The following is a 27,500-nucleotide window of genomic DNA, read 5'->3' on the forward strand; positions in this document are numbered from 1 at the left end:
GTGTTAATGAGCGGCAGCAGACAATCATTACCATTTTTTCCCGTACCATTATAACAGAACCCAATGCTTATAAGAACACAAAGAAACAACAATACTTTCTGCCGCATTTCGCGTTCAATGTCATAAATTTATGGTCGTGGAATCACAAATCATCGAGTGAGCACCTCCACTCAAACACACATTTCCAAATCAGGCTCGGCGGCGTCCCTCGAATGATCTGACGAGATTAGCGGGAAGTGGGAAGAGATAATCTTCTCTGCCGGATATGGCTTTCATTTTCATGAAAAATGAGTAACTTTTTCATTAATGTCTTCACAATGAAACCTATTTGCGGAGCGATTCGTCACTACCTGGCAAAATTTCTCCCAAAATAATATGACGAAAGGAAAGGTGAAGTATAACTTGTTTATTTATATTTGCACGTGTGAGGCATCACTTTAGTGACATCACCGTCAGTGGCAACGGTAAGAATAGAGAATGTGTAGAAAACAAGGAAGCTAGAGTCTCTAAGTTATTTAATAGGTACTACATATTCTTCTTCATGCCTGATTTAGATTAAAATTTTGGCGATGGTTTTGAAGACGACACTCACACCACACAACAAAAGCTATCATCGAATGTTTAACAAAGCTCTTTTAGTAAAACTGCTTATCGTTCTTGAAAAATTAAGTTACAGGTGCAACTAATAGCCAAAGAGTTAAGTTACCTTGATGGAGACTGATGATGTATATATATGCGGAACTGAATCATCAGCTTCAACAGTTAAACACTGTTTCGAAACTTCTAAGCGTGCTTGCCCCCCCCCCTCCCCAACCTCGCTCATTGATCGCATGAGGAGGTCTTAATTAGAAGTACGTACATGTTACAAGTGAAAAGAAAACATGTCAGTTTTGAAGGCATGTCTCATATATTTCTATATATAATACCACCTCCCTCATTTAACATTATATAAAGGAAGATACCATGCAGTGTGGGATGAATTGTGCGCCTGGCAGCTCACTCGGCTCTCTCTCATGAACACTGCGCACGTCCGACCCATTACTGCGAGGCGATAATTATTACTACATCATGCTTTCCTTTCCCTCCACACGTTTGCATTTACCTTTGACGTGTCCTCTGTGTCTTTCCCAACGTTGCTTGATAAGCCTTGGTGACTCCGTTCTTTTCCTTGACGAGAATGGACTATCTCTGTTCAAATATACGCGGGAGTGTGGGAGTCACCACGGCTTTTTACTTCAGTATGAATAGTCAACCTCAGGCCAGACGGAGTATTCCTTAACTACTTAATACGAAAGAAAACACATTTGCAGACATATTTGGTGTTTGAGTTTCAGATAAAGATAAACACTTAAAATGAGAGAGAGAGAGAGAGAGAGAGAGAGAGAGAGAGAGAGAGAGAGAGAGAGAGAGAGGTTCAGGATAAACTGGCAGTATTGTGAGAGATATGAGGGCAATTTTCACTTTCCTCATGAAATGCCTGGGATGCAAACCTTGAAATGAGAGGGGGACGTCTGAGTGAGTGGGCGCGCGACATGGAAGGTAGCGTGGGAGGGCAGGGGTGGCTTGGAGAGGGTACGAGGAGGGCAAGGGGTGGGGCAGAGGAAGCATCGACCACCACCACCACCACCACCTGTCATAACGACTCTTGCTCGTCAGTCGCGGCTGTGTGGGCCGCGGCGGGGCTGGGCGCGCGTACAAATATTTGCCGTGGCTGAAGGCTTCCTCTTCTAGGTTACTCATCCCCCTTTTCCAAGAACTACTGGTGGACTGAACTCTCTACCCTTCCTTCTCTTTGCCTTCCTCCTCTCCCTCCTTCCCACCCACCATTGCTGCGTTGCTGGCCTCCCATAGCGTCACGGCGCTCACTAGGAGAGGTTCCCCATCGTGGCCGCTTTGATCGCGTCTTATCAAGCGGAGCGTGGTCCGTAATATGGTCCTCAAAGGTAATGCTATATACATACATAACATCTGCTCTTGACGGGATGGAATCGGACACCAACAAAGCTAAAGCCTAACATGAAAGATAAGAAAGATAAGATAAGAAAATGTTGCGTCGGTGCGTCTGGCTGGAGGTCAGAATGATGGTATTACCTGAAGGTCTGGTCGTGTTTCTCTCCTTTGCATGTTCCGCCCCCACACGAGCCTCGGCAATGTGTGCAGACCGTCGCTGGTGTGCGTTTCCAACGTTCTCAGGTTTTTAGCTTTGCAGGAACACCAGGTAGCGTGTCTTGTTTAAACAGGCAGCACAAACATGCCGATACACGCCCACGATATAAGTGCATCCCCAAGGTTAAGTATTCTTAAGCGTTGCCTCTCGTTCAGCCTCTCTAACAGCACCACAACTATGGAAGCATCGCCATATGTACATTGTTCTATAGTCATCTACCCCGAGTTTTATGAGGGAACGTTGAGGGTCACGACAATCACACTGCAGTTGCATGCGTATATTCAATTTCATTCCTTACCACAGGCGTTGAAACATAGACGTTTTCGCGCCCTATCTTTTTTTTTTATACCATGTGGGCTTTTCACGGGAATTTAAGGGCTAAAGGGGATATTTTTTGTGGTACCTCCTATTTGAAAGCCCACCTGCTAGGAAACCGTTGCCCCGAGTAAGGAAGCCCAACCTACACTCGGATCGTGGACAGGATTCGAACCTGTGTGCTTGGAGACCCCTTGGACTCCAAAACACGCATGGTTCCACTGCATTTCACCATTTTCGCCTGGTATTATATCTCCTTCTACTGATGCTGATGGTAGAGACATGAAGAGAAACACAATCCCATGCAACGAATCTTTACACACACATACACACACACACACACACACACACACCCGGTAGCTCAGTGGTTAGAGCGCTGGCTTCACAAGCCGGAGGACTGGGGTTCGATTCCCCGGCCGGGTGGAGATATTTGGGTGTCTCCTTTCACGTGTAGCCCCTGTTCACCTAGCAGTGAGTAGGTACGGGATGTAAATCGAGGAGTTGTGACCTTGTTGTCCCGGTGCGTGGTGTGTGCCTGGTATCAGGCCTATCCGAAGATCGGAAATAATGAGCTCTGAGCTCGTTCCGTAGGGTAACGTCTGGCTGTCTCGTCAGAGACTGCAGCAGATCAAACAGTGAAACACACACACACACACACACACACACACTGATGTCTCCTCCATGCTAAATTAAAAGAAAATATCGGAGTGCATTTTAATTATTTACTTAACTCACAGATTTTTTTTCCCATCAGTCGTTAACAATCAAAGAGGGAAAGGCGAAAACATGAATATATTGAAAAGTATGCAATTTCTGAAGCAGGAGCCAATGTTAATAAGGACTGGTGCTTTTTTAATTTCATACTGGAATGAGGAGAGGTGAGCGAGTATTGATATATGTGTTCTTGTTGGTGTTGTTGCTTCTGTACAGCATTACACGTCCCCTCCCTGCGCTGGTGTGAACTGGAACTCATCACTCGAACGGCGGGGATGACGAGAGCAATAAAGAAGAGGGGAGAAGGAGGGCAGGGCAGGGCAGGAGCGAGGTGAGTGAGCTGGGTTATGGGACGACCTGCCTTAATTACCGTTAGATGGGTGGGAGAGGGCCTGCGGGAGGGGGCATGAGAGAGGCTGCAGGAAGAGGGCGTTGCTTGCCACGAGTCCCTGCTGAATTATAACAAGAGCACGAAGTTTCAGTTGAGGCTTTATGTGTAGCGAGAGGAAGTAAAAATCTATCTCGATGTGTTTCGACTCACGCCAATGTGCCTCATATATAAAGAAGTAGTTGTAAAAATAGTATTAATAATGGTAATAACGATAAATCCGTTTTTATTTTCCGTCTGGTTTCATGCCAAGAGTGTTTTTTCTTTTTCTTCTTTTTTTTATCTCGTCACTTCTTTCTTGATATAAAAGGAATCTGAGGCAAGCCAATACAAATGGCAACAATAACCATAATAATAGTGACAATAAACCTGTATTTATTTACTCTCCGTCTAGTTTTATGTCAAGCAAGAAAGTAACAAGTAGTCTCAACGAGCTTTAATCATCACCAATCCTGCAGTGTGACACAAGCCAATACAAATGGCAACAGTAACTTCAGTAATAACGACAATAAGTGTTTACATTTACTCCCTGTCTAATTTTCTGTCAAGCAAGGAAATAATTATTACAGCCTAGACGTGCTTTGATCCTCGCCCCTTCCTTAATATATCTACGAGCAATGTGAGGCCAGTCCATACAGATGTTAGGATGAACTGCCGCCTCTCCCTCATGAAATATTCCTCGGTCAGTGAGCAAGACACGGCCATCCTACAAAGGGAGCCGGGGGCGTGTTGCATTGAAGATTACGTCTCCTCTCAAGGCGCAACTAGTAACCCTCGCCTCTGACCGTCTTGATGAGAGTCTTCACTTACCACGTTTTACTATTAAAACATTAAAAAAGCTGTGTTGGTATCCACCACTGAGGGTCAATGAAATCACTGGAAATTCCTTATGACTTTTGATTTCTGCTGAAAATGAAAGCACGCCACTAGACTCCCAGCCCTCGCCCTGCCCACACTCTCACTTAAGTCTCAGATCGGTGCCACGAGACTTCTTAAACGGCTCCCTAACAACTGCATATTCTGTCTGATGTCTAAAGATTCAACTTTACATAAGCACATGCAATATTCTAAATGTTTCAGGACATGTGCTTCTGAAATAGAATCGCCATTGCGTTGAGAGTTGGACATCTGAGTGAGCTGGAGTCAGTCGGCGAGGTAATGGCCAGCAAGGCGGTGTTTTCATAATTCCTTTGGCTTTCTCTATATCAATATCTGCAGCTCTATCGTTCGCAGTTCTAGTTTCCTCCCTGTAAAGGGGCATTTCCTTTCCTCCCGGACATGAACTGTTCTTGCTCAAAGCGACTGAGATTTACGTTGTTAGTGATGGAAAAGATATTATTTTTTTTTACTTTACATTTCTGTTCTCTGTTTTGTGTCTTGTCTTTCTGAATAAAGGGCATATGTCAATACTTATTCAATGATATTCAAATCCGCGTCTCCTTCAGTCCTTAGAGAGGCTCACTAACTCACTCTGTTTAAGCTTGTCACATAATATACTGACACGGAAGTACGTTCACTTCAATGGAAAATGGAATATTACAGCCTCAGGTCTCCCAACTTGATGAAGAACAATATCTGGTAGAATATATTTCATTATGTTCATTCTTCCATTTTTGTGGAGCAGAAGCAACAGGAAGGAAAATGTAAATGGAACTGTGAAAAAGAGAGAAATAAGAAGCGAAAAGTGTAATTGAAGTGAACGGAAGGATTATCTGTTACGGGAACATGAATTAAGGTTAGGATGTCTACACAGCTAGAAATCATAGTCAGGGAAATTTAGGACATGAGGATCACATATTCAGAGATCACTTTGTCTGTGTGTCGTGCATTACGGATTCAGATTTCCTGCATCAACATTACGCACACTTCTTGTACTACTAAAGCTTCTCATGTTCGGCTCCACCACTGCAACGCTCATATTAAGGTTACACAACTCGAGTGAGAGAATGTGACAGGTTCTATTACTTTTGAATGGCCTTGCAAGGACTTCACAACCTCTCCTCGCCTGCTGCTAATGATACAATATTTTTCTCACTTATTTATCAGATAGTTATTTCGGAGGACGCTATTAAACTCCCACTATCTAACATAACATTCAACCTCCCACATTTCTCGGTGGAAGAAGAAATAGGTTTTAACTATTTTAAAATCTTCAATTGCCATCCATCACCAAACAATACTCGTACATTACGTAAAATATTTTTACCTCTCTTTTTCTCTTAGCTAAAAGACATTCCAGTCACGAAACTTCTTGATCTGTCCCATAAGTCTTCAGTCTATCGGCCACAAATAGAACAAAATTGAAAATCTTACAAAACTTTACATCTTGAGTCGACTCAAATCAACCTCCGTGAAATTAAAAGTTCTTCATTTCCCCTGTTCTTCCTCTTACGCTGACGTTTCATATTTTATAAGAATATGTTGTAGTGCTTCTTTAACGTGCCGTGAGTTTATCATACTTAGTGTATGAGCGGCTGGAAGAGGAAAGGAATCCTTCTATAGCCTAGTAAATTGTTCATCTCATCATATTCCTTCTAATCTTTAAATATCCCTCATTTTTATACACAATCAAGAGAATCGTTCAGCTCAACAGTCCCTTACTCCCCAATGTATCTAATCTCTATACACAACAACTCTAAAGGTTACTTGTCTTCTCAAATCCCTTCCATCCCCTTACGACTTCAGCTGTTTCAGGAGAGTATCAAGAGATCGAAAACTTTAAATGGGTCATCCCTTATGATTCCTTTATTCCTGATTCTTATATTCTGCCAGGTACTATTTCTTAATCCATTTTTTCTACATCTCTATTCAGAAAAAGTTAGGAAGACTGTTCGCCCCATCAACCACTCACTATAAATAAATGTCTATTAATCTTTGTATATAGAGAAAAAAGTTGAGAAAATTCGATCGTCTCAGCAATCCCATACCTTTCTCTAAATGACTCTTAATCCTACAATAAAAAAAAAGGAATATCGTTCGTATGATCAATCTCTGTCCTATCCCTGAACGTGCCTCGTCTCTGATGCTTCACCTCAGTGCTACACGGTTGCTACTTCCTCTGCAACACACACAGAGCGTTAAAGGCATCACACCGCGAGAGGCCACGGTATAGACAAACAAACGGACAAAACACGCACACGCCAGCAAGATGTACTACATATCAGCTGCCATATTGATGAATACAAAATCAATAAATCATTCGAAATTTGGACGGCACCAATTAGTACGTGGACTGGAATTGTGAGCTCGGTAATTAATTTCACTAATTATTTGCGTGTGATAAAACAAAGAAGAATTTAATTAGAACTAACAGAAGAGATGCATGAAAAGGCAAAAAAGAAAAAAAAAGTAAGTGGACAGAGAGAGAGAGAGAGAGAGAGAGAGAGAGAGAGAGAGAGAGAGAGAGAGAGAGAGAGAGAGAGAGAGAGGAGACTGACCACGAATGGAAGAATGGGCCATACGCATCTTCATTTTATTCACTCTCCGGAACTCATGAAAAATAAATAAAATCAATGGTTTCAATTTCTTCGCAAAATGTCAATGTCCTCCTCCTCCTCCTCCTCCTCCTCCTCCTCCTCCTTCTCCTCCTCCTCCTCCGTAGCCGCTGCCTCCTCCTCCTCATCCATCTAAGGCCAATGATCTGGTCAAGAAAAGATGCGAGAATCAAGAATATCCATTTACAAAATTAGAGAGAACCGTGTGTGTGTGTGTGTGTGTGTGTGTGTGTGTGTGTGTGTGTGTGTGTGTTTACGGCTCATTTCACCACAACGAAGAAAGGAAGGAAGGTAGGACAGCAGGAGAGCAAGGCGGGAGAGGAGGAGGAGGAGGAGGAGGAGGAGGAGGAGGAGGAGGAGGAGGAGGAGGAGACGGAGAGGGAGGCGGAGGAGAAGGGAGAGTAAGCGGCGAGCCACGTATAGCACTAAACACCCCACGTGGGAATGATTAAAGTAAAAATACCAGTGACACTCATGCCAACACGGGACTGAAAGGAACCTGAGGACCCCAAGAGGCGACCAGACCCTTGAGGTGGCCAACGCTACGGAGGAAACGAGGGAGTAAAGGCGACGACCGATCCTTCTCTTCCTCCTAGTTCTCGTCCCCATCCTCCTCCTCTTCCTCCTCCTCCTCCTCCTCCTCCTACGACTCCATGATTTCCCAAGTGGGGTTCTAGTGAGTATAACTGGCTGAGTCTTCCCCTTCTTCAATGATTCCCTCCATAGACAAACCTTTATGTCTCTCTCTCTCTCTCTCTCTCTCTCTCTCTCTCTCTCTCTCTCTCTCTCTCTCTCTCTCTCTCTCTCTCTCTCTCTCTCTCTCTCTCTCTCTCTCTCTCTCTCTCTCTCTCTCTCTCTCTCTCTCTCTCTCTCTCTCTCTCTCTCTCTCTCTCTCTCTCTCACCATCTCATTACCCACACATGATGTATCAACCTTACTTCAAACACACACACACACACACACACACACCCGGTAGCTCAGTGGTTAGAGCGCTGGCTTCACAAGCCAGAGGACCGGGGTTCGATTCCCCGGCCGGGTGGAGATATTTGGGTGTGTCTCCTTTCACGTGTAGCCCCTGTTCACCTAGCAGTGAGTAGGTACGGGATGTAAATCGAGGAGTTGTGACCTTGTTGTCCCGGTGTGTGGTGTGTGCCTGGTCTCAGGCCTATCCGAAGATCGGAAATAATGAGCTCTGAGCTCGTTCCGTAGGGTAACGTCTGGCTGTCTCGTCAGAGACTGCAGCAGATCAAACAGTGAAACACACACACAGACTTAAATCTTGTGGAATGCGTAAAATCTCCTTCAAGAAATTAAAAAAGAAAATCAATGAGGCTAAAAATAATACTTGTGGGTGATGTTGCAGATAACCACCAAGCTGAGTGTCTCGCTGGTGAGCCTTGGCGGGACTAGAGGGAGAAGGTGGATGGGCAGGAGGAGGAGAGGGGGTGTGAACGGTAGCTGTCTAGAAATTTTTGGTGACTATGAGGAGTTGGAAAAGAGGACAGAAGAAAGGATGAGGTGAATATTCTGTTTCGTAATTCTTTTTTGTTGTTGTTGTTGTTGTTTGGTGTTGTTGTTTTCTTAATGCAGTCTGAGAGCGAACGAGAAAGAGAGAACAGAAGCAAACACACACACACACACACACACACACACACACACACACACACACACACACACACACACACACACACACACACACAATAAGAGGGTATAATTTCCGTGAGTTTCTCAATAAAGTTTTGAACATTGACAAGTATTTTCCTGTCATAAATAAACATTCTTTTTCTTTCTCTTTTGTCTTTTATGGAGGAGGAGGAGGAGGAGGAGGAGGAGGAGGAGGAGGAGGAGGAGGAGGAGGAGGAGGAGGAGGAGGAGGAGGAGGAGGAGGTGATGAGAGGGAAATGAGTGGGTTAAAAGGAAAGAGGAGAGTGGGAAACAAGTCAGATGTGAGGGAAGAAGAAAGGTAGAGGAGGCAATAAAAAGATTTTAGGAAAACAAAAGCATCAATTTATATTTAGAAAGTGTGTGTGTGTGTGTGTGTGTGTGTGTGTGTGTGTGTGTGTGTGTGTGTGTGTGTGTGTGTGTGTGTGTGTGTGTGTGTGTGTGTGTGTGTGTGTGTGTGTGTGTGTGTGTGTGTGTGTGTGTGTGTGTGTGTGTGTGTGTGTGTGTGTGTGTGTGTGTGTGTGTGTGTGTGTGTGTGTGTGTGTGTGTGTGTGTGTGTGTGTGTGTGTGTGTGTGTGTGTGAGTGTGTGTGTGTGTGTGTGAGAGTGTGTGAGAGAGAGAGAGAGAGAGAGAGAGAGAGAGAGAGAGAGAGAGAGAGAGAGAGAGAGAGAGAGAGAGAGAGAGAGAGAGAGAGAGAGAGAGAGAGAGAGAGAGAGAGAGAGAGAGAGAGAGAGAGAGAGAGCAATAGAAAAAAAAAACAACTTTAGCATTACAGCACGATGTTAAAGCCAACCCCCTCCCCTCTTCACACACACACACACACACACACACACACACACACACACACACACACACACACACACACACACACACACCAGTCAGTCAATACAGTAACACAATCACTTTGGGGACGATGAACAAGGCAAGACATCGATTACCTATTCTGATTACGATACGTGCATTTGGAACGAGACACAAAGAATGACTCCCAGCAGTGAATGGAAGGAAGAAATATTACCTCAGGGACCGACACACATAATGGGGCCACACAAAATAATAGGTTTGAGAGAGTCAAGAGTACGTGGAAAATAAAAAAGTGAGAGTGGGAAGGAATAGAAGATGGAAAACGGCCAGGGAGAAGAAGAGATGACGGAAGAGAAGAACAAATAGAGGGGAGGAAAAATAGGAAAGAAGGAGAGGTATACTGGTACTAGATAGATGATTGTGTGTGTGTGTGTGTGTGTGTGTGTGTGTGTGTGTGTGTGTGTGTGTGTGTGTGAGAGAGAGAGAGAGAGAGAGAGAGAGAGAGAGAGAGAGAGAGAGAGAGAGAGAGAGAGAGAGAGAGAGAGAGAGAGAGAGAGAGAGAGAGAGAGAGAGAGAGAGAGAGAGAGAGAGAGAGAGAGAGAGGACCCGAATTTCAGCACAAGTGAACTAATGATGCAACGACTGTGATAGAAAAGGTTGCGATCTGTCTGTCTGTCTGTTTGTCCATCGCACTGCCTGTCTTTCTATCTGGTTGTCAGTGCTCATCTGTTAGTCTGCCTGTCACTGCATTTCATTTTGCCCTTCCTTTCCTGCCCAGCCTCTTATTTCTGGGCAATCGTACATATTCGAAATCGTTCCTCGTGTGCCTGCCTCCTTTTCTTTCATTCCTTCAGCCTCAATCATTTTTCCATCCTTTCCTCCTAATTATACAGCCCCTTTCTTCCTTTATCCCTTTTTTTCATCTCTCATTTTTCATACTTTTCATATTCTATTTTTCCAGGCCTTCATTTTACTCTTTCCCTTTCTATCTTACTTGTTTCTAGCTTTTTTCTGTAATATGCAAAAATTCATCGTAAGGAAACTGTAAACTGCAAGGCATACGATTGAGCGATCACACAATATAACAAGAGTGTCTCGTATGCTGAGAACCCATAGCGCGGAGGTTGTCAATAGATAGGAGGAATAACAATATAATACACACTTTCCAACAGGATTGAGTAAACAGGGTTACTCACTAAAAATTTAGCAGCCGATATACAACGGGGATGTAGAGGAGGGTTGTGGTGTGGCGGCGACAGGTGAGGGAGCTTGGGTAAAGGTTGGGGTTTCTAGTGCATGGGCAGATTTGCCATTTGAAGAAAGAGGTACATTTAGGATTCAGACAGGGTAGATCTGTGTGGGTAGATTTGCAAGGGTACAGTAAAGGTATCATTCCATTACTAAGATTATCCTTTGTGAATCCTTGCAGAACAGTTTTCTTTTGAGAGTGAGGGGAGCTCAAGTCTACAAGCTCTTGGTCACCAGGTCACGTTTTCGCTGAATCGATGTATTTAAAATTTGAAAAGAAAAACACATTTCGTATAGCAGCGTTGAGTGGTGATCCGTTTAACAAGCAGACAAGCTAATTAGCCCGTTGACAAGATACGGGATAATGTTGTCATGTCTTTATTATCACAAGTAGGCGAGGAGCTGAAAGACACCTTTTCAAACTTACACGAGCTCATGAAGAATAAAACCTGATTCTAAAAAGCGTCAAGTGTTTTCAGTCCATTACTGATTACAAAGTAGAAAAAAAAAATAATGAGGAAATTAAGAAGGGTGAGTCCTGCCCTCTAGGTTACTGAATCTTGACTAGAGAGAATAAGGTGTCTTGCCTCCTTCCTCGATAATCACGTTTGTGTGCGTCGCTGTTTTGTCTACACGTAAAGAAGATTTTGTACACAGACTGACTTCCTGGATTCCGAAGCTCCTTTCATATATTAATCAGAGAAACGGATGTATGTATCGCTAGAATTGCTAATAAATTAACAGGATTGGAACACGTCTCAATGTCTGCATCTTTTTGCTTAAGGCAGGAAGACCAAAGGCAAAGTAAAACAAAAACTATTTCAGGCATAAAATAAAGTCTCGCTCATTTTCTCGTCTCCTCCTCTCTTCTCAAGAAAATAAATTAATGAATTAATTCAATGAAATAAATGAATGATAAATGAAAATTAAAGAATTCTGAAATATATTTCGAACCTTATGACACAGTTTTTCTCCAAATACACTATCAAATAAACTGCAATCAATTCCCTCCCTGCGTTCTCAATCGGTAATGGCCTTGAAGATTACTGATGCGTTCCAATTTGTTCTCTTATGATTCGTGCCCATCTTTGATTTACACGTGTTCACTTAAAGAAATGACAAACCTGACAGCACAGCGGGGACTGGACTGTGGAATTTAATTGCTTTAATAATTTCTAATGTGCTGTAAATCTATTTCCATTTTCTTCTCCTATGGCTCATCTTTCATTCAGACTTACTAACAGTAGATAAAATAAACTGATAAACACAATAACACATAAAGGGGACTGAGCTTTGAAATGTAACTGCATTAATAATCTTTAATGTGCTCTTTCTATTATGCACTGTGGATACTTTTGATTTATGCTCATTTACAACAAGGAATCACAGACTTGACAGCTATGTACTCGACTCTGTGATTTCGATATTAACATAAGTTTTCATGATCAAAGACTAAATTGGAAATAATAACTTAAAACAGCTTAATTGCAGCTAGGAGATTATTGAGAGATACAGGGGTAAGATTACATTGGCCCATTACTGGTGTGTTTTGATACGACTCTCTTAAGATACGCATAGGAAGGCACAAGTATGGAACAGAAATCAAAATCTCAAACGTGCTATCTTGCGTCACATGTTCACTGCTTCACTATAGACTATTGCATATCTTTGGCATTTCCAACATGAAGAAATTCCATTGTGGAAATACCAACTGCACGAAGATGGATATGAGAGGTAAAAGCATTACTCAAGAATCGACGTTCTTTTCAGGCTTGTGAATATTCCTGACCCTCCTGTGCCCCCCCCCCCTCACCTAGCTTCCTAATGCCCCACCTGCTCCACTGCCCTGCCCCCTCACCCACCTCCCTTTCGCCTCCCCGGGACCAGGACCCGCTGATCCAGACGGACTGACTTGATTGCCTGCGCACACATTTTCTTCGCTGAATTTCAACCTGATTGAGTTCCGAACTTTGGGCAACTAAATTTATGAAAAATGTGAATAGTATGACATAAAATTTCTTACTTAAGCCTTGTTATTTTCTTTGAAGAATTCCACAGGAAGGAAATACTTCAATTCACTCAGTAAAATTTCACAATTCACTTCCAGTTTCCGTTACGTGCAGTGTGATGTATGAACTATTACAAAAATAAATTCAGAAGAAATACTTTGTTACGTAACAGAACCAAACACTGAACTGCATTATGAAATGAAAATTAATACTGCATATGAAATCAAACAGAATCACTATCACGTACATAATTCTATTTTTCATTCCAAGAATTATTTTTCTTACATAAGAAGGACAACGACAAAGATATAAAAAATTACAATAAAATTGCTTACTGAGGTGCCGGACCATACAAAGACAAAGGCGTCAGCCAAAGCCAGGGACAAGTGTCTTGAAACTTTTCTCGTCAAAGAGTTCAAGTCATAGGAAGGTAAAAATACTGAAGCAGGCAGGGAGTTCCAGTTCATCAAAGAAAGGGATGAATGACTGGGAATACTGGTTAACTCTTGCATGAACGCGACCAAGAACAAGAATAAATATTACAACATGAAATGTGTACAAACTTACTCTATTTAGATGGAAAAAACACGCGATAAACCAAAGAAAATCGATAATTATAGGCTGTATGTGCGAGAGGATGAACATGGCTATACACGCGTGCTTTGTAACACACTGACTGGCCGACGCTGGGGAGGAACACACACCTATACATAAATGGATCTGGACTCAAGCGGGCTCCTAGTCATGGTTTGTGGTCAGAGAGAGAGAGAGAGAGAGAGAGAGAGAGAGAGAGAGAGAGAGAGAGAGAGAGAGAGAGAGAGAGAGAGAGAGCTATGCATGAGCTTCCTTTGCGTTGTTATTACTCAGGTGGAACAGAAAACCCGCGCCAGACAAGCCGGTATAAAAGTGGCGATCCATTTCACGGTTTGGAGCGAAGGGAGTGGAGATGAATACGACGAGGAAACTTTCTGGGTTGAATAACGAGGCACAGAGGAGATGGAGTGACGAATGGAAGAGGAGTAAGAGTAGGAGGAGTAGGAGGAGGAGGAGGAGGAGGAGGAGGAGGAGGAAGAGGAGGAGGAAGATGAGAGCAAGAGGTCAAGCATGGGACGAAGAAGAGGAGGAGGAGGAAAAGGAGAAGGAGGAGGAAAAGTGGCGTATGAGAGCCTGGAAGAGGAAAAGAAAGGCCTAAAGAGAGACAAATGCAACAGAATGAGGAGAAAAGACCAGCAAATGAGGGAATACAAAAGTAATAAAGAATAAAGAGAAAAACATCAGACATTTCAAGTTTCATGGCAGCAATGTAAGTATAATTGCTGTGACCTCTTTCAGCTGTAGAAAGACTTGGAAATATGAGAAAATACTTACCCACCATTACACGTATGAAAACGGGAGTAAGAGAGAGGTATTATATTTTCTATGTCTCCTGGCCAATCCGCTTCTTCTCTCTCTCTCTCTCTCTCTCTCTCTCTCTCTCTCTCTCTCTCTCTCTCTCTCTCTCTCTCTCTCTCTCTCTCTCTTACTACACCTACGTGCCATCTGGCCACACCTCCCCACACCTCCACAGCCACACCCTGACACATTACGTTGCCCCCAGAAGGCCATTGCTTATAACACCCACACACGCTATTATTTCCCATTACCCAAAGCCTTGTTTCAACTGCACAATACTACCTGGAGACTAACGCACCACAATGCCTCACCGCGCACCACACCACAAGTACATATCACTTTATAAAACGCACCAGAAGACACCCAACACGTTACAACGAAACGTTACAACGACACACACACACACACACACACACACACACACACACACACACACACACACACACACACACAAACATTCAGTTAGGCGTCCCCCACCATTGTGTTAGCGGATGATAAAAACTTATTGCCAGACGAGGGTCGGTCGCCAACCTTCTGACGTCAGCGTGTGTGTGTGTGTGTGTGTGTGTGTGTGTGTGTGTGTGTGTGTGTGTGTGTGTGTGTGTGTGTGTGTAATTATGCATGCTGTCGATATGGATCTACTGGAGGAGAGAGCAACAAAAGAGAAAGAAAAAGGAGAACGAGGCATGACACACACTGAGTAAAAAAAAGGAAACACATCTATCCATGTAGAGAGAGAGAGAGAGAGAGAGAGAGAGAGAGAGAGAGAGAGAGAGAGAGAGAGAGAGAGAGAGAGAGAGAGAGAGAGAGAGAGAGAGAGAGAGAGAGAGAGAGAGAGAGAGAGAGAGAGAAGTACAAAAAAACATAAATTCACATCTTTTATCACTTCTTACTTTATCTTCCTTCTTGCACTGAATATAGGAAGAGACAACCAGAACAAGTGAAGAGGAGACAGAAACCTTTGGAAAGAACAAATGAGAGACGATGTAAGAACTAGGAGAACAAGAGAACAAAACCAAGCTCCTGTCAGCCACACTTAAATGAAGCTGAATGCCGGGGGAAGGAAAGAGTGTAGCGATTAAAGTCAATACCATCACTTAAAGGCATATAAAGTTGATGGGTGTCGATAAAATACACAACTGAGCGTATTTTGATAGTAAACGGTAGCGAAGGAACAAGGCATAAGAGGGTGGGGGTAAATGATTAATATCGATTACACACTAAACACACACACACACACACACACACACACACACACACACACACACACACACACACACACACACACACACACACACACACACACAACACACACACACAAGGTCGTCTGAGGAAACAATGAGCACTTTACTCCCCTTACTTCCCCTCCACCTCTCTCTCTCTCTCTCTCTCTCTCTCTCTCTCTCTCTCTCTCTCTCTTTCTATAAGACATATTTTATATGTAAATGTTCAAATGCAACGATATCTTACATCGAATTTGTTTTATATAATTTTGTCTGGAACGTTAATTAAAAATGCCAACTCCAGTGTAGTACAAACATTTTTGCCATTAAAAGGTGTATTTGATCCATAACACTACCGAAAGGGTGTTGTATGTGTATAGCTAGTTCAAAATGTTTACCAATATGTTTCAGCATCGTGCCGCGCTATAATTTGAAGCAGAAGGATGTTTCTTTTTTTTAATATAAATTTGTGATAGACTGCGATGGTTATCAAGTGCTGCAAACACTTTTGATATATATATATATATATATATATATATATATATATATATATATATATATAGAGAGAGAGAGAGAGAGAGAGAGAGAGAGAGAGAGAGAGAGAGAGAGAGAGAGAGAGAGAGAGAGAGAGAGAGAGAGAGAGAGAGAGAGAGAGAGAGAGAGAGAGAGAGAGAGAGAGAGAGAGAGAGAGAGAGAGAGAGAGAGAGAGAGAGAGAGAGAGAGAGAGAGAGAGAGAGAGAGAGAGAGAGAGTTTTTTCAGCATGCACACAGGTCTATAATTATGCGGGACGGAAGTCTCGCGCAAATCTCAGCAAACAGAAATTTCCACGTGTCTGCTGCTACATTTTCTTCCGTCTACGCATTTGAAAAATTTGACTTGATTCAGCAAACTAACGAGTAGGAGAAGAGTTTATCTCATCCCTCAATCATCAGCGTACGCACATTTGTGTGTGTGTGTGTGTGTGTGTGTGTGTGTGTGTGTGTGTGTGTGTGTGGTATTGCACCGTCCTGTAATTGTAACGGCATTCACTACCAGTGCCTGACGCTTTCAGGGCAAATACATTCACTCAAATTTTGCAAATGAACCTACCATCGGCCTACACCAGAAACACGCACATACTGACACACACACACACACACACACACACACACACACACACACACACACACACACACACACACACACACACACACACACACACACATGCAGTAACATACATCGCCAATGACAAAAAATTCGCACTCAGTTTGGTATAACAAAAAGTAACGCAATGAGGACAAGGCATGATAAGGTTGAGGCGGTGAGGTGGGTGGTGGTTGCGGGCAGGGCTGGACTGGGTGGCTGAGTGGCCTTGACGACTCACGTGCCGTTGCTCGATGCACCTCACGTCCTTGTCCAGCCGGCGACCGCTCAGACCTCACTGGGCCTCTCTTTGTTCCGGGCACGCCGCTTGGATCATGAAAAACGACACTATCTGTTGTTACTTCCAAAACGGACATATATGTATTTATTCCTTATAGGCTAAAATATGGACGTGCCTCTCCCAACGTCAAGAACAGCGTGGCTTTACTTGGAGCTCGAGGTTGGATGGTGAAGAAAGGAAGGCTTAAGTTCTGTACCTGTTCTCGTGTCACCATCAGCTCCTGACAGGTGTGACACTCCAAGCAAAGGTGAAAGCCCTCTGAGAGCAGTGTGGAGGATTCAAAGCGCAAGACAAGGAGGACTCGCAGTGTACGCGAAAAACTCTTGTGAGTGAGATAACGAGGCGACACGATCTGACGCTTGGTGACAGGTGACATGCACCTTTTCGCGCCGTAATAAGAGTCAGATGGAGGGAGCAAAAGGCAGCGCATGGCAGGGCGTCATGCAGCTGTTAACAGTGCCAGCAGCACCAACAGCAACAACAGCAACAACAATAGTAGCAGCAACAGAAACAGCAGTAGCAGGAGGCGGTGGCTGCAGGTTGGGCCGGCCAATGTGCTGGGCTGAGGTGCGGCTGGCACTGGGCCAGACCCCCGATCCCCGCAGCTCCGCCCCCTGCCCGGCATCCTCCGGCTCTTTTCCCTGCACAGCCCATGCTCACTCCGTCCGCGCCCCGTCTCGCTGCTGCCTAACCCTTCCGGATCTCACTTTAAAACGCAATTATTGGAATCAGCTACGTTATTCGAACACACACACACACACACACACACACACACACACACACACACACACACACACACACACACACACAGCAATAACAGGATTGTGACGTATGTTTCTTTTTCGTAAACCCGCGGCGCCTAACCATCCAACGGCCTTCCACCACCCCCGTCACTCCTCACAACTCCGTTCCTTCCCGCCTGTCGGTTCCCCTTTGAGCGTCTAAGTGGTGCACGGAGGCGGAGCAAAGCGTGTAGAGCAGAGTGACAGGATCCAGTGAGGCTCGCTTGTCAAGGGTCAGCTCGCAGCCTCCGCTCTTCCACACTGTGCCAGTGCTGATCAGAATACGAGGAAGGCAGGACATGTGCTGGTGTGTTTAGAAGGAAGTGGTTGTAGTGTTCATGGTGGTGTGTTTTGCGGTGGTGGTAGTAGTAGTAGTAGTAGTAGTAGTAGTAGTAGTAGTAGTAGTAGTAGTAGTAGTAGTAGTAGTAAGACGTATTATCATTATTATTATTATTATTATTATTATTATTATTATTATTATTATTATTATTATTATTATTATTATTATTAGTGGTGGTGGTAGTAGTAGTAGTGGTGGTGGTAGTAATAGTAGTGGTGGTGGTGGTAGTGCTAGTAATAATAGTAGTGGTGCTAGTAATAGTAATAATGGTAATAATGGTGGTAATAATAAGAAGAAGAAGAAGAAGAAGAAGAAGAAGAAGAAGAAGAAGAAGAAGAAGAAGAAGAAGAAGAAGAAGAAGAAGAAGAAGAAGAAGAAGAAGAAGAAGAAGAAGAAGAAGAAGAAGAAGAAGAAGAGAGAGAGAGAGAGAGAGAGAGAGAGAGAGAGAGAGAGAGAGAGAGAGAGAGAGAGAGAGAGAGAGAGAGAGAGAGAGAGGACTTTAATAGCCTCTCACGGTATACCGTGAGACAAGGCACTACCACTACCACTACAATCACCACTACCACTACAGCCACCACCACCACCACCACCACCACCACCATAATTAAGAGAAAAAATAACAGCAATAAGATTATGTACATTTTTCCTTCATAAAAGAGAATCTGCAAAGTTGGACTTCCTACATTAACATTAAATTAACTATTGTCCTTTGATTCTACTCGGCGGATCCTCTCAGTGTCTCTTCTCTCGTGCTCCTCCACCCTCCCCAACATCATTAGCAAGTATAAAAGGGAACGGTAATCCTCTTAAATCGATTACGGCTCTGTCTAACTAACGTATATCCTATTAAGCGGAACTCATATTTATATAGTTCATCATCTATTACAGAGTTCGATTAATGATGCTTAGCCTGAAACAGTTAGATTTCTATAAATGATGGGAAGGAACTGGTTCTCAAATAATAGTACATGAATGGAATAGCCTTATCAGAAAACTTTGAAATTATATAACACAAATCCTTACATGAGGATGATAGTTGGAAATCAACGATACATCAGTTCTTTCTTCGGCTTTTAGGTGAGTAAAAATTAAAGTAACCAGTGACATTTCAGCTTTTTTTTTTTCTATTTGCAACATAGAAAAGCCCAAGGGAATATTGCGTACGTAGTAACTGTGATGTATAATTAGCGAGCACACAACACTGACCTTTATATGTTCCACTACTCATGGAATAACAAAACGAAAAGTCATGTTTAATGCACGTGAACCTTGGCAGCTTTTGGCAGTTTTCCTTGTTTTCTCATGCTCTAATGTCGCTTTCGTAACTTATGGACGTGGAATTGTTTTGACCTTAACAGTGGGACTTTTTCTCTGTTTAATGTCTTCAAATTCATCTTTTTTAATGTGATATTCTAAGAGTGTATTGATTTTGTAAAGGTCACACCTGTAAAGTAGCCAGCGTGCGTTACAGTCACAGGCTCCGATACCTCTCTTGGAGAAGCTAAAATACGGAGCCAACTTTAATTTTTGGTCTCCTAAAACACGAGAAAAGAAAGAAAGGAGAAAAACAAGTAATTTTAATCATTACAATTTCGTTTAACGTTCCTATTTTCCCTTACGGAGTTTCGCGTCTTATAAGCATGTATCTGGAGCAAAGATAGTCAAAACATAGAAGAAACTAAATTTGCATTCCTAGGAGAGATGTAGGTTAAGAGACGACCTGATAGAAGTATTTAAGTAGTATAGGGATTATAACATAGGGGACATTAACAAAATTCTTATGATCAATATCCAGGATAGAACCAGAAATAATGTGTTCAAGTTTGAGAAATTTAGGTTTAGGAAAGAAATGGGAAAGAACTGGTTCTGTAATAGAGTGGTTGATGAATGGAACGGATTCAGTAATCATGTTGTTAGCGTTGAGTCAATAAGGAACTTTAAAAGATTAGACAAATTTATGGATGGAGATGATAGATGGAATTAAGTAGCTTTGCTCATACAAGGAGAGCCACGTGTAGGCCTGACATCCTCTTGCAGCTTCCCTCATTTTCTTATGTTGTTAAACTACCGATATATTCAGTAACCTATACAATAGAGATCTTTAATGTTCAAGGAAAAAGGCTCATTCATCTTCAATTCATGTATTTCTAAGAGCACGATGCTTGAAACCTTCCTTTCGCTAACGAATCTTCCGTCTTCTCTCTGCAATAGCCTTTCGCTGCCGCCGCCACTATACCGCCATATATGCCAGCTGGGTGCCATAACCATTCCGTGCCGACAACTCTCCTCCAGCACCACCAGCAGCTCCAGGCGGCGGTCATCTGGGCATCGAGGTGCGTCCGGCCATGCGTCAGGTGAGGTGGCGGCGGAGGGCAATCACCGGCCTTCACGACCCCCTGATGACCGCTCGCCAGCCACACCTCAAACTTTATAGATATAGCCCACATTTGCATTATCCCTCCCCCTACCTCCTCACCTCTCTCTCTCTCTCTCTCTCTCTCTCTCTCTCTCTCTCTCTCTCTCTCTCTCTCTCTCTCTCTCTCTCTCTCTCTCTCTCTCTCTCTCTCTCTCTCTCTCTCTCTCTCATATATATATATATATATATATATATATATATATATATATATATATATATATATATATATATATATATATATATATCTTTGTATCCTGCACTCATTCTCTCCATCAATATATAAAGTGTTCCCTGTGTAATAACGCTGTCTTATTCAATAACGCAGCCGCTGCATGTCTGTCCTGTCTGTCTTCCCACTAGTGCAAGACAAGTGAGGGAGGTGATTTGATTTCCAATCCTTGCTGTCTCCAGTATCAAACCCCGCACAATAGACTCATCCCATAGAGAGCGAATAGCTGCAGCTCACTTTTCTCTTCTGATAGTGATGAGGAAAAGAAATGAATACATAAAACACGGTTGTGTGGAACGTAAACATATATATCTATTTATAATATATATTTTTTTATGTGGAGACGAAAAAAGAAATGAAATGCATACATGACATTAAACAACAAAATAAGCATATATAACGCACAAAAAAGAAAGAATTACAAAGTGTAAGTGAATGCATGTATAACGTTATTCTAGTGACATTTACTATACTTTATGAGGAAGCAGAAAAAAATGGAAAGATAAGATTTATGTACATAAAATGGTGTCGCTACACGAGCGGGCAGCAAAAACTGACGAATGTATGAATAAAACTATGCTAAAACATAAAAGAAAACAATAAATGAAAAAATATCGAGAGAGAGAGAGAGAGAGAGAGAGAGAGAGAGAGAGAGAGAGAGAGAGAGAGAGAGAGAGAGAGAGAGAGAGAGAGAGATGAAACTCTCTCTAAGCTGCAATGCAATTTATTATCCTTCACCTCAAGTCTATTACGGGAATTCAATTGTATATTGCCTTGCGCTGACCAACTCAAACACGATATTGGAAAACGAGAGCCAGAGAGAGAGAGAGAGAGAGAGAGAGAGAGAGAGAGAGAGAGAGAGAGAGAGAGAGAGAGAGAGAGAGAGAGAGAGAGAGAGAGAGAGAGAGAGAGAGAGAGAGAGAGAGAGAGAGAGAGACAGAGATAGTATATAGCGTGTGAACCTGGAGTGGCTTCCTCGTAGTTAATGTCGATGGTGATCAAGTATTCATTAGCCTCCGTGTCTCTTTAAGAGCGAGGCCTAACTAATGATACAAGTTGAAAGAGCGGCTTGTAGAATTCAGCTGTAGCACCGGTCACTGAGGACTCACGGGAGCCCTGAGAACTGCTACGGTTGGACAGTACTAAAGATAAGATGATGGGTTAGACTGTGCTGATGAGTGGAAGTATCAGTTTTCGGAGTTCTCTTCTCGAATACATATATGTACAAAACTGGGGAAGCTCGCGACACTGGCTATGAGATGAATGTAAATCTCAAGATAACTGTGCAAAACTGTATATTACTTTAGCTGATAACTTTCTAGCGGGGCGTACGGTTTACTCTACACGTCCTGTTACAAATGGAAGATGTCCTGTGGAGGAAAATCTACTGAATATAAATAAATCAGCTTTTATCATGATAAGAAAAGGAAGATGAAAAACAATACTTTTCTCCTTATATTTCTTTCGTATATTAAAAAAGCGCACTTAAAGTACATTACAAACACTATGAAACAAGTAGAAAATCTCAAATGCATACGGACAGATAAATGAACAGATAGACAGAAAAATAACTATATATATTGGCTAAACTGACACCTACCAATACAGATAAATAAAACAAATAAATAGAAACTTTAATCTCTCATCTCCACCATCCCAGAGACACACAAAGGCAAAGAAGACAGAACAGGTACAGCGAAATCGATACGGAGTGCATGGTTTAGTCAGTGAATGAGTGAGGATGATGGCGGAGACAGAGGGCGGTACAGCAGGAGCGCGAAGGAAAGGGCGAAGATGGGGTCTTAATGAGAGTGCGTGCTGGTGATGTGAGGGAAAGAAACATGATGAAGAGAGCGATAAAGAGGAACTGATGGGGAAAAGATAAGTGAAGAGCAAGGAAGGGGAAGAGAAAGAATGTGAGAATGGTGATGAAAGAAAAAAAAAAGTTACCATGAAAGGTGTGATAAGAGATGCAATTGCGAGAAAAATGAATAGGCAATGTAGAGAAAAAGATAAAAAAAGGAGGAGGAGGAGGAGGAGGAGGAGGAGGAGGAGGAGGAGGAGGAGGAGGAGGAGGAGGAGGAGGAGGAAGAAGAAGAAGAAGAAGAAGAAGAAGAAGAAGAAGAAGAAGAAGAAGAAGAAGAAGAAGAAGAAGAAGAAGAAGAAGAAGAAGAAGAAGAAGAAGAAGAAGAAGAAGAAGAAGAAGAAGAAGAAGAAGAAGAAGAAGAAGAAGAAGAAGAAGAAGAAGGAGAAGAAGAAGAAGAAGAAGGAGTAGAAGAAGAATAACAAAACAACAGTAACAACAAGAACAAAGAATAAGAACCAGAAAGAGAAGTAAAAAGAAAACACAACTTTCTCTGGGGAATACAGCAGAACAGGAGAGAAATAAAGAAGCTTAACTAACTAAAAAAGACAAAATAAATGTATGCATAAGTCACCGAATTATGCAAATGAGGGGGACGACGAACGTGGGGAGAGCAAATTGAACACGACGTGGAGAAAAAAGCTAAAGACGAATGAGAGAAGTTGCGCAGAAGACTGAATGAATAAGAATCGCGAATGAAATAAGATAGGAGGGATAATAGAAAAAAAAGCATAAGAAAGAAAACTGATAAAAATAAAACGTTTGAAATTGAAAATGAGAAAGGAAGTTAGTTGAGTGAAAAGTAGTAGTGATGAAACTAGAAAAGAAAGATGGACTGTGGACGAGTGATACACACGTGACTTAGACCAAAGAAGAAAACACAGATCCAGAATGGGAAAGAAAAAGACAAACTCTATTAACTAAAATAGAAAACAAATAACTGAAAAATAAGACGTTCGAACACAGACCAGTAGTTTACTTGAATGAAAAATAAGAGAATAAATAATAGAAAAGAAAGTCAGACAAGCGACATGAACAATATAAAGGAGGGAGTAGAGTAGAAGTGAAGACGGACGCAGGAAGAAGCAAGAAGACGAGAGGGAATGCTAATGCCTGACATCTTTCGGAGAATAAGAGAGCAGCGAGGCAATATGGCAGCAGCTGTCCTGCATTATTATTGCCTGACTGGGGATTCCTGCTGCTCCCACTTGATCTTATGCCATTATCGCAGCGTCCCTCTAATTCCCATTCGCCTTCTGGGCTCAATTGTCATTTCAGACTTCACTAATTGATAGCGAATGTTACGGTTGTTGATTTATTTAAAGTGTGATGTCTGTGATAGCTGTTTTTTTTTACTTCCTTAACTTGCTTACGTTGGTCTAAAAGGGACGAAGGAGCAGGATGGAAACGCATAAAATCTGGGCGAAGAGAAAACTTTTCAAGACATAAAAGTTAACTAACCTAAGCAAGATAGTGACTTTCTTCGAACAATACCATCAGTTAAGTAAACGAGGCGACCTTGGCTCCAGGCTGGCAGGTGAACACAGGACGGCACGAGCACCAAAGTTGGTGTCCATGACAGTGAAGGCGAATGAGGAGCATTTCTCCCTTCCTCTTCCCAGAGAAGCCAGAACGCTGATCACGAAGCAGCGCCAAGGCCCAGCAGCGACCATCATTCGTTAGAGGTCATAACAGACGTCAACTCGATTTGATTGCCACCTCTCGTGGTTAAGCGAAGATACTTCCTGGCCTCTTGTAACGGACACCTAACACACACACACACACACACACACACACACACACACACACACACACACACACACACACACACACACACACACACACACACACACTCACACACACACACACACACACACACACACACACACACACACACACACACACGGTAGCTCAGTGGTTAGAGCGCTGGCTTCACAAGCCAGAGGACCGGGGTTCGATTCCCCGGCCGGGTGGAGATATTTGGGTGTGTCTCCTTTCACGTGTAGCCTCTGTTCACCTAGCAGTGAGTAGGTATGGGATGTAAATCGAGGAGTTGTGACCTTGTTGTCCCGGTGTGTGGTGTGTGCCTGGTCTCAGGCCTATCCGAAGATTGGAAATAATGAGCTCTGAGCTCGTTCCGTAGGGTAACCTCTGGCTGTCTCGTCAGAGACTGCAGCAGATCAAACAGTGAAACACACACACATCTGGTGGTGCAGTGGTAGCACGCTCGACTCACAATCGAGCAAGCCCGAGTTCGATTTCCGGGACAAGTCAGAGGTCATTTAGGCAAGATTTCTATTCAAGTGTGTGGCCCCTGTTCAACTGGCAGTTCTTAGGTACATACCTGGTGTAAGACGGAAGTTGTGACCCGCTGCTGGGTAGGAGAAACAAACTCCGAACAAAACAAAATGCACACGGGGTGGCATCATCCCGGGGCCTAGACCGCTAGGCTTATCTGGAGCTATAAATAGCTGCCGCACACCATATGTCAGGTGGTCAAGTGCCAAAATGGGGGTTGTGTAGACTTAAGATGTATCAATGTTAGTAAATAGGAATTTATATATGTATAAGCATGTTCAATATGTAGGATTTTCAGCTTTGTACCTGTACTAGCTGCTATTCAAATAAACCGAAATATTAATATTAAATATTAAACTCACACCGATTCTTTGGGTCATTTCTTGTTCAGATTCTCTACTATACGAACGTAGGAGGTAACACAAACTGGTTTAGCAAACACGGAATTGGTACTCGGGAATTCTCTATTGTGAGTTAAGCTTGAAGTTAAGATCAATTTTTTTTTTCGGACTCTCCGAACCATACCCCTAGACCACTCCCCTAACTACCTACACAGCGTCCATGAGTAGACAATCCCTACGTTTAATTCTGTGACAGAGGTCCGTCATGGATGCTGCCACCACGGTATTGATTTTAAGGAAGAGCTTGCCAGCACGCTGCCCTCCTGCAAGGAGTGACAGCGCTGCGCCGACCCTCTACACTCGCCTGGCCGGAAGGGTATCCAGTGTTCTCCCAAGGGCCACACAGCTTTTTGAGCCGCAGTCTTTCCTCCAGTGCTGCTCTTTGTTCATTCATGTCGATGTCCGTTGATCTTTTTTGACAGTTACAAGCACTTGCTACAGTTTTCTTTCGGAGACTGCAGTTTGAAACTCTCATTAACACCGACATTGTTAAACTCACCTTCAGTATATAATTGCTATATTCCACAAGGAAAATCCCTCCACATTAAAAAACTTCTTTGAATCACTTTGTTTTAATTACGGGAGATTTAATGATAACGAAAATGCCAAAATACTATTGTTATTATCAGCATGTATAATACATCTTGCAGCAGCATAAATACTATGCCGTTGCTCGCTGTGGCTGATAACAAAATGTTTATTCTTCAAGTGATAACTCGATCCTACAGGACTGTACATATTAGGGAGTTATTATTTTCTTTATTATCATTTATTAACTTTTGAACTTTTTAAGAAAATGGACATACGAACAAGCCTTTAATTTTACTGAAAAACTAGCAGCCTCTCCTTGGCCTTTTCTTTATTCCGCCCTACTTCACATACGCACTCTGGAATCCGCAAAGGTTGGCTCAGTTCCCAAACATTCCTTGCGAAAAGGCTGCACCGAAAAGTTTATTTAACTATTCCGTTCCCGTCTGCACAACTTTTCATGAAAAATAAACGCAAACACACACACACACACACACACACACACACACACACACACACACACACACACACACACACACACACACACACACACACACACACACACAGGAGTTTCTAAAGCCGCACTTTACATCGACGCCTTGCACTCAAGCGGAGCGATGTTGTCATGGCTCTGGAAACAGCAGGTCAGCATCACCAAACCTATATCGCACAGCAGAAGATACTAACACCTGGGACATAAGGGGGTCAACACGACCAGGTAAGTGCTGCTCCTCATTTTTTAACCTTCCCGCCAGAACTGCTCTGGCCAAGGCAGCATGCAATCCGAGAATGTTGCTTTCTGAGTCAATTGCACTTTCATTACCGTTCAAGCACTGTTCGTCTTATATTCTAAGGTTCTGTCAACACTGACAGAACCTTAGAAAATAATATGTGTATGTAAATAAATGATAAAGAAAACAAAACTCACACGCCATTTTGAGGCAAGATTCCGCCAGTTTAAAAATGAAAGCTGTTGTCTTGTGACGCTGGTGTTCCACCTTCTCGTCTATTCGGGACGAAAGCCACGCGTTTTCATCTACAGCATATTTTAAGTTGACTTGAAATAATTAACCATGTAGTTACTTGATTATGATATTTTTAGTCGCTGTCACATGAATAAAACTCACCTGAAAATAAACACAAAATATCGTATAATATACATCAATAAATGTAAACAAACACATCTCTCATTCACTCTGTATACTCACCAGGATTCCAGCGAAGTGTTGCTACATATTACAAATATTTCATGATGTGTTGAAAAATTGCCACATACTGTCATTACAGTGGCGACCTCCAGCAGCGGTCAGGCACAAGGCGACATGCGATCCCGGTGCGGCAGGCTTGCAGGCGTGTGTGCTCCCCTCCCCAGGCATGGCCAATATCACACGAATCTCGGCCATTAGCGATAGTCAGTACACTCATCACAGACATGCCCCCTAACTCTACACTATAACAGTAACAAGCATAACGACATAATCCATCTAACATGCTTCAACAAAATTTACGTACAGGTAAATGTACTTAGCGTGTGTCATGATGGGGCAGCCCTCAGCGCGTCCACACAGCGGGACCGCCTTCCAAAGATAACCAACTAAACCAGGGAACATATTTACAACACAAAACAGGCATATTATCCCCAAATGGCAAAACTGAGACTCACTGAGGCTCAGCATGCTGACAAAAATACCCCAAAAAGCTGCAAATATATGAAACAAGACATTGCAACAAAATTCCCAAATCTGCAGTGCAAAAAAAATTGAGCTGACATCGCCAAAGAAACTCTTTGAATTTATTTCTTA

At 42.8% G+C, this 27,500-nt stretch overlaps 1 protein-coding gene across 6 annotated transcripts in view; it reads right to left on the minus strand.

Moving 5' to 3' along the window:
* The window catches only part of LOC123504842 (ankyrin repeat and fibronectin type-III domain-containing protein 1-like), a 447,143-nt gene that overhangs the window by 236,334 nt on the left and 183,309 nt on the right, over positions 1–27,500 (minus strand). The gene's annotated exons all lie outside the window — the stretch shown is intronic.

The sequence above is a fragment of the Portunus trituberculatus genome, chromosome 17 (genome assembly GCF_017591435.1).
Source record: "Portunus trituberculatus isolate SZX2019 chromosome 17, ASM1759143v1, whole genome shotgun sequence".
In the NCBI taxonomy this organism is placed as follows: domain Eukaryota; kingdom Metazoa; phylum Arthropoda; class Malacostraca; order Decapoda; family Portunidae; genus Portunus; species Portunus trituberculatus.